Source organism: Varroa destructor, unplaced genomic scaffold (genome assembly GCF_002443255.2).
Source record: "Varroa destructor unplaced genomic scaffold, Vdes_3.0 BEIS01000003.1, whole genome shotgun sequence".
Taxonomy (NCBI): Eukaryota; Metazoa; Arthropoda; class Arachnida; order Mesostigmata; family Varroidae; genus Varroa; species Varroa destructor.
Window position 1 is genome coordinate 47,279,808 of NW_019211456.1, and position 7,726 is coordinate 47,287,533.

General features: G+C 36.9%; 2 long non-coding RNA genes across 2 annotated transcripts; one reads left to right on the plus strand and one right to left on the minus strand.

Annotated features, from left to right (window-relative positions):
- Positions 1-2,095: 2,095 nt before the first annotated feature.
- On the minus strand, positions 2,096-5,848 carry LOC147757050 (uncharacterized). The gene is made up of 3 exons (XR_015324780.1): positions 5,385-5,848; positions 3,672-4,767; positions 2,096-2,306 (listed from the first exon to the last, which is right to left on the minus strand). It is a non-coding gene; the product is annotated as an uncharacterized LOC147757050 (long non-coding RNA).
- On the plus strand, positions 4,751-6,604 carry LOC147757051 (uncharacterized). Its single transcript, XR_015324781.1, has 2 exons — positions 4,751-5,181; positions 6,301-6,604. It is a non-coding gene; the product is annotated as an uncharacterized LOC147757051 (long non-coding RNA).
- Positions 6,605-7,726: the final 1,122 nt, after the last annotated feature.

A 7,726-nucleotide genomic window follows, 5' to 3' on the forward strand; every position in this document is an offset into this window, starting at 1 on the left:
TAAAATTAGAATAATTATAGGCTCTATAATAATGCCGTGAGTTTATCCAGGTGGCTAGCCAATTTATGTTAACTGTTATCGACGGTGTATAGACAAAGCCTTCTACGCGATTTGCCGGTGTATTCCTTACAGAAAGGATACTAAAAACCTATTATTGGCCCATATCATTAGACCTAGTTGAACTGTATTTGTAGCTGCATTTCCGTCAACTACTCGCGACATGATTGACTAATCGTGTACAGTTTATTATAATTGCTGAGCCGTCGGTTATCTAGAGGTAGGAATCAGTTAAAATAAACGCCGTTCATACCGTAAACGATTTCTCGGTGTCCACACGAAGAACACGCGTTAGGTTATTAGGAAAACATCGCCTGCGTTACGTGGAATACATTTGATTTTAACTATAATGGAATGAATCAACAACACTCTCTCAAGAGTAAGCACGGATAGAAAACTAGGAGGGACAGGAAAATTCCTGTTGCTAAAAGCAAATTAAATTTACCGACTACTATATAAACCGTTTGGTCTCTCTCTGTGGTATCATTCTGCGATCGATGACACGACGTCCACATCTGGAGGAGCGAAAACATTCTTAGAGACAACATTGTTTAAGTAAATTCTACTAATAAGTCAATATATCGATTTACAGCCCTTGTTTCACCCAACATGAAACTGGCTGATATTTTTTTTTAGGGCCTCTATTATGTCTCTCTCACCTGCTGGTGTAGGTGCTTCTACTGAAGATGCACGTACTTTTTTGTAAGCTTCACTTCAAAAAACTAATCTACGGTGGCCATGAGTTTACAATAGGCACTTCTAATACTGTAATGTATTAATATCCTATGATCATTTCTGATCCTACACATCGGCCCCTAAATACGTAAGCCAAAATCGAATAGAATCGCTACAGTTACTCGCATAGTGGTGATCTTTAGATTTTTTCTTTCTGAGATGAATGCTTACTTCAGCTCATTGTCTATATGTCTTATACTTCTACATAATAGAGCTAAAGAATGAAAAGAAGCTCTACAGGGGATAGTAACCCACAAAGGGCGTGATGACGCTTTGTTGGAACAAACATTGCGTTCTTTGTGCTAAAATTCCACTCGTAGCTATACTTTATGGCTTAATTCTTAACGTCATATATTGATAACTATTCGAGTTTACGAACCTTCGAAATACAAACAAATCTACAGGCAACGAAAAAGTTTGATTGCGTGTATTACTCAATTTATACTAAGTATTTAATTGATTCAGGCTTAAGTTGTCCATCTACTCAAGACGGCATTTATATTAAGTGGGTATCAGCGCAAAGCCCCGTGTGAAGGTGAAGTCGTTGGAAAGTGCTACTGGAGTATGACAGACTTGCAGCAACATCAAGGTGCATTCAATTTTTGGGGCTATTCGTGACTAAATTCGTGACAGGAGCACATACGACCTTAGGCACGTGATCTGGCTCAGGCTGTATCGAAACGGGGAAGCGAAGTAAGCTGAATGTTTCCAGACGCTAGTAATATTCGAGTTTTGTCAACTATATTATCATTTGATAGATCTATTTTAGGATTTCTGTTTGAGGGAATGACCAGTTCAATGATAATTATAGGTAGATATGCCTGGACTTCATTTTTTTTTTCTAAACTGTCTTCCGGATGTGCAACCGAAATACTTTTGTATGTAATCTTAATTTCAAACTATTACTTAAATTTTGCTTTGGAATTATCATAGGAATGTAATGAATGATGCTTAACCTTCCACCATTCAAACTTGTTCAGTTTCGGCAAGTAGAACTTCGAATATATATGTATATCTATATTCACAGAGATGTGCGTATCTAAAAGTAAATGATCCTGTCGGCAACAATTATAAAAATATATTTCATGTTAACGAAAATAGAAAAAATTAATTCATAGATGGATTCCACTGACGATATTTTCTCTGAGCAGCTCTGTACAAATATAGCTCTGATATTTCTGTGTTCTACTTAGTTGAACCTGTTACAGACTGTAAGTTGGAATAATTCTGTTTCCTTTAATTATATTTCATTATGTATTAGATATTCAAACAAATTTTAAGAAAACAAACAATCTTGCTTACTCACAATTTTTTTAGATCTCTACTCGGAAGCTAATTAAGTAATGAATACTTTATCTTTACGGCCAAAGGTACACGCATTTACTAGTTATTTAATGACGTTATCATGCTATTTCAGAACTCGTTTTTCAGCGAAAATAATTAATCGTACGGTGCCCATGGTCCTCAATACGAGCTACGTATCTTGCAATCATGTCGCGACATCAGATCGAATGCTGAAAGAAAGACATGCCTGGCTAGATTAGTTTGCTACCAAAGGTAGATAATAGGCGGTTGCCTAGATAGACAGAATAAACTGAGGCGTTCGAAAGATCGCAGAAGCCTCTAAATAATAGTGCTATGGCTTCCTTTACTAGTGATCTCTATTACTCTGTTTTATCGAAGGTCAATCATCGTCATTAAATCGGCAATCTTTCATGCCAATGATTACAGAATAGCTACGACAGTCATAAGATTTGTATCTCTTTTTTGGAAGCAAAGTATTCAGTAATTCAGATACAATGGATAATATCTTGACCTACGAATGTCGCAAAAATCACGTGGTGCCAGCTTATGCTGTAAAAGTGTTCTACTTAAACGAATAATTATCGTAGACGGGACTAGGTCATCAATGCTATTCCCATAAGCGAGATTCCAGGCTATTTCGAACCATATCCACTAAGTACTTCAGTTACTACATGGTACGTGATTTTTCTTATTGCGTTTTTGCTTTGTTTCTTATGTTTCCAGAATCGAAACGGCCAACAGTTTGACCTCTGTTTGTCTATATGATCATGAAGTTTTTAATTCTGTTTCTAGCATTATTTGGTCTTCTGAGTCTCAGCTCGATTCCGTACATGTTTCGGTCCTTATTGCATTGACCGTGTTCGACTCAACGATAGTTCAATTTATCGTGATGCTGCTTTGCGGAAGGTTTTCCACCATGTTTTATTATTGTCACTGAATGAAGAACAACATCGGATTTAGCAATTATCACGGCTGTTGGCAGTACGCACTTCCATTAAAATCATCTTTGGCATGATTGGTATCACCTTCGAGACCACGACAAAGTTGTAACTCCACCATGTACAGCGATGCGCTTAGTGTATCGAGCCACTATTTAAAACTCTAATTCTACAAGAACATCTCTATGTTTCGAGCTTAACGTCTGGTAAAACATAGAACTTGCACTCCCCATCTGCTCTACGGTTTTTAGTACGGTAATATGATTTTTATGTAATCCGGTGCTACACTGTATGATGGTAATTAATATATGTATATCTGTAAGTCATTGAGGATTGGGAAGCTTTGACGTTTTTTGTCTTTTACTCCCAATCAAAATTCGTGCAAACTTCCAACGTCTTATCCAAACCTATTATCTTTACCAGTATCGCATAATTTCAGTGAAAATATTATCTTTAGTCGTACATTCTATTTGTAAACAACAGAAATATAACGCTACCGAATATATACGTTATTTTTGTGTGTATGTTCCCAATCAGTCAGTGTGCGCTTTGCCTTCGGTCGTTGTATTATTATATATATTGCTTGCCATTGCTAACGGTCAACTTCATGTGTACTCGGCCTCAAAGTTGGTTCACCTTTTAGATGATCGCGATTGCGTTGCCCCTAATGGTTCTTTTAGGGATTTTCACGACGTTCTGCACCAGGGGGCACAGTTTCATATGTTGGGGCCCCCAGCCTCGACGATGCAGGACAACAGAAAAGGTGTCCTTAAACTATAAATTAATGGTTATATAGGAAACAAGCTGTTTTGTTTATTTTAAGGCACTGTATGCCTGTCTAGGAATGAATAACAATGTAGAAAACTGCTGTTACATGTAAATACTTGTCTAAATAAAAACACCATCAATACATAGTATGTCAGCAGTTAATGCAGTGATCGTGAATTTGGCTCTCCCATAAATTTGACTCATCGTCGGATTTTATTTAGAAAATAGGATCGTATATGACCTGCAGGCAACGGATGGACGCAGAGGCATAGTAAGCAGTAAACAAAATATATATTTTTTTTCAAAATAGACGCATCCCAATGCACCTCTCTTTCGTGTACCCTTCTACGTAACTAGAGCTTTAGTGCGACAGGTTGCTGATACCCAGAGTAGCATAACTAATTGTGCAAAACTAATCATTTCAAAGAATGGTTTTTTTTTTCTGTAATTTATATTGGCCGTATTCAAAAACCCGTGAACAGAAATTAATCAAAGTCAAATCGGCATGAAACGTGTATACAATGATTTCGTCCCTCAACAATGAATTAAATGCTGCGTTATGTTGACGCGATGCATATTATCCTTAAATGAAACAATCGAATAGTGAAATAAAGTACAAATGAGTAATTCGAACGAAATCAACGAGGCTGGTCCGCTGAATAAGTAAATGTTCACGCGCGAAATTTTCAATTGCGTGTACAATGAACATTCCTCAAATATGCCACGGTATCAATTAAAGCAGAATATATTCTACGAAGTTATAAAAATATATAAAATAAAATATGTTTCAACGAATTCTATGGGAGTAGCAAAGTTACGATCGAGGTACTGTTTTGGTGACACTTGAAAACGGTTCTCGTCTATTGTGTATCTTCCATTCAGAAAATCAAGCAGATCGCCAACGCGCACCTGTTGCAATCTGTCTCGCCGGCTTTGGCGGAAAGCCGAGTGAGGGCCGAGTGTTCTGAAATTGTTAGAAAAATGTGTATCAAAAAGTGGAGTTTACTATTTTTCTATGAACTCGTATTGTTCGGTTTGATCGTAACTAAATAGTGAAATCTTTCCCATGCCCTAATGTTACTCGTTTTCATTAATATATGTAGTGTTATATATATATTACTTGATGCCACTGGGTTCAATTTTCACAAGTTTACATGCTTTCACGGACAGAAAAGACGCTAAAGCGAGCGGAAAAATGGCGAGATCCGTTTTATAAAAGAAACGAATGTTCGTGGTAAACCTCGGACCAAGTACTGCGCAATGAATATATATGACAAATAAAGAAAGCGTCAAATTATGAGCATAGCATCAAGTACCGGAGGAGAGAATCTCGGATGCTCGTCAACTTTGGACGCCAGAAAGCATCTAAAACGTAACGGTATATCAATTACCCTAGAAACATAATCCATACGAATTGTAGCTTGTTTTTCGCTGCCGCTGGATAAATTGTTATTCAATGTATACCTAGCACTGGTGGGAAAAGAATGCTAAGAGGCGCACGATCTCAATATTCGCAGCCGTTCTCACACACAAGTCAAATAGCCTGCGACACGTTACGTCAAACGGGTGTCTATGCCATACCTTTTCACAGATGTGCGTCCAGTAGTTGTATAATGGCTGTTCTTCATCTACCTCATGCAATTTCTACGAACAGACATGACAACAAGATGTAATCGACGGTGACTGTCTAGGCGATAGCGTTGTCATATAATGTTTGATTTTTGCTGAAGCTGAAATTCGGAGACGACTACGTTGGTTAATGTTTGACATCGGAGCAACTTCAGTTACAGGATGTTTGGGCCCAGATTTGCATAGGACACCTAATGACAATGGCGCAAATCCTACTATGTTTCATCGCGCAATATATTCTATTAATTTTACTGACACGACTGTTTTTTAATATAACTACTTCGTAAAAAGGGTAAGGATACTTAAGGGACACCGACCAAACATGCAGACTGGAAATTCATAAGCGTATAGCAGCCGGCGTTTATTTGAGAATTCTTATTACGATGTCACAAAGGAATCGATCTGCCCCATCGACTTTCGCGAAATCTGTATCACGAGGCAGCATCACTGCAAAGCATATTTTTTTTCGGCTGATGACAAATATTAATCACAGGATTTGTTTAACCTTCTTCTATTATTATTATTATTATTTAGAGGACATTGGCGCCATCCAATGGTATTTGGGCTCATCGGGACTTGCTCAATTGAAGATACTTTTTTCATTTACTTTGTTTTCTTTTTAAAAAGTAGTAGAGGTAGTTAACTGATGAGTAAAATCCTCCGAGACAGCTATATGGTACAGAGGGAAAAATTAAAACTACTGATTAATACGTTCCCCGTGACTAACATCTCACTAGATAAAATGTCTATCAAGTTATTTTTTACGTTCCCGAATTCAAGGCTGAAAGTAACCGAATAGTTATATAACTAGCCACTGAATTTGAAAAATGAGCCAAATTAAGCTCACGTTTCTTTATATAACTTTCAGGCGGGGTCGCGTCGAACGCATACATAATGCCATTCGATGATTGAGAATCAAAAGGACACAGACATGCGTTTACTGAGATCTACAAAAGTAAATAACTGGATTAATGAAAATTTCAATTCTAGCAATACATGTGTTGATTTTACTGTGATAAATACAGGACGGCATGACAATACAAGTGAAAACTGCATTGAATCAAGTAATACTCACAACGTACAATAACTTTTAGTGACACCAGAGCTTCGTCGCAAAATTGATCGCTTTCTGTCGAGTTAACTATAAACCAAGAGAATTTTCCCAGAACCAATGGTATGCTTTTCCTTTGAGTATCGCTAATGAGCTTTTCTAGTAGCGTAGCTCCATAGCCACGATACGTTAGGTCGATTGGTTCTGAAGACACGTCCTACGTGTATCTAGTCTATGATTTCAGTTTCAATTATAGGTCACCTGTCGCGTTAACTTATCACACACATAACGTGAACAGGACCTAAGTTAGCAGCCTGTTTGAAATAAGGCTTAGTCTAAGTTTTACATTACAAGTTAGCAATACAAATATTCTATGTGTAACGTGCCTAATATTTAGGATGCCGATCATGTTCCCAAAAAAAATCTGTCAGCCAAATGCATTTTTAATAGAAAGCGAAATAATGTTTTGTTGTATTGATTTACAATATTACCTCAAACAAAACAGTAAGCAACTCAATAGACAGTCTGCAAGTCGGCATGAACCCCTTCCTGTATACTTACTGCCTAATATCTTAATTAGATGCATTTCGGGGAGGGTTATTTCAAAACTTTTCTGAACGCAATTTGTCTACACTCGATTAAAAAATTCACCATTTGCGCACCACTATATAAAAACTTGGTCGATTTGGTCTTTTAACGTTAATCTTAACTTCAGAACCCGTATTCTAGACTATTCAAAGGAAACATTACGACTGAGTAATTTAAGATTACGAATTTTGGTTATGCATTAATTGCACTTAAATGGCTGTATTAAAACAAATATAGTCTCATTTTACTATAAAGATAAATATGCCACATAACCAGCTCAAGACCATTTTTTCAAAACACACAGCATGAAAATGTGATGACCCCTTTAGTTTACTGTATTGCGAAATATTGTTCAGTAAAACTAATTGCGGATATCCCATAAATTCTGCTCCCTGAACAAACAACTTTTCAAGTATCAGAAAAGTCTTAAATTAATTTAATGCTATGCCCACTGTTGTTCTAAAAGTAGCCACTGCTAACACTATTTATAATCTGTTCTTATAGCGGTTTGTCGGATAAAAACAAGAAGCATCTATCTTGTGGAAATACATTAAGTCCTTGAACAAAGAAGATTTTGCATTATATTGTGAAGATAGGCATCTGAAAAGTTTTCAGGTAAATACACAGCTTCACAGCGATAAGTCATAAGACAAGA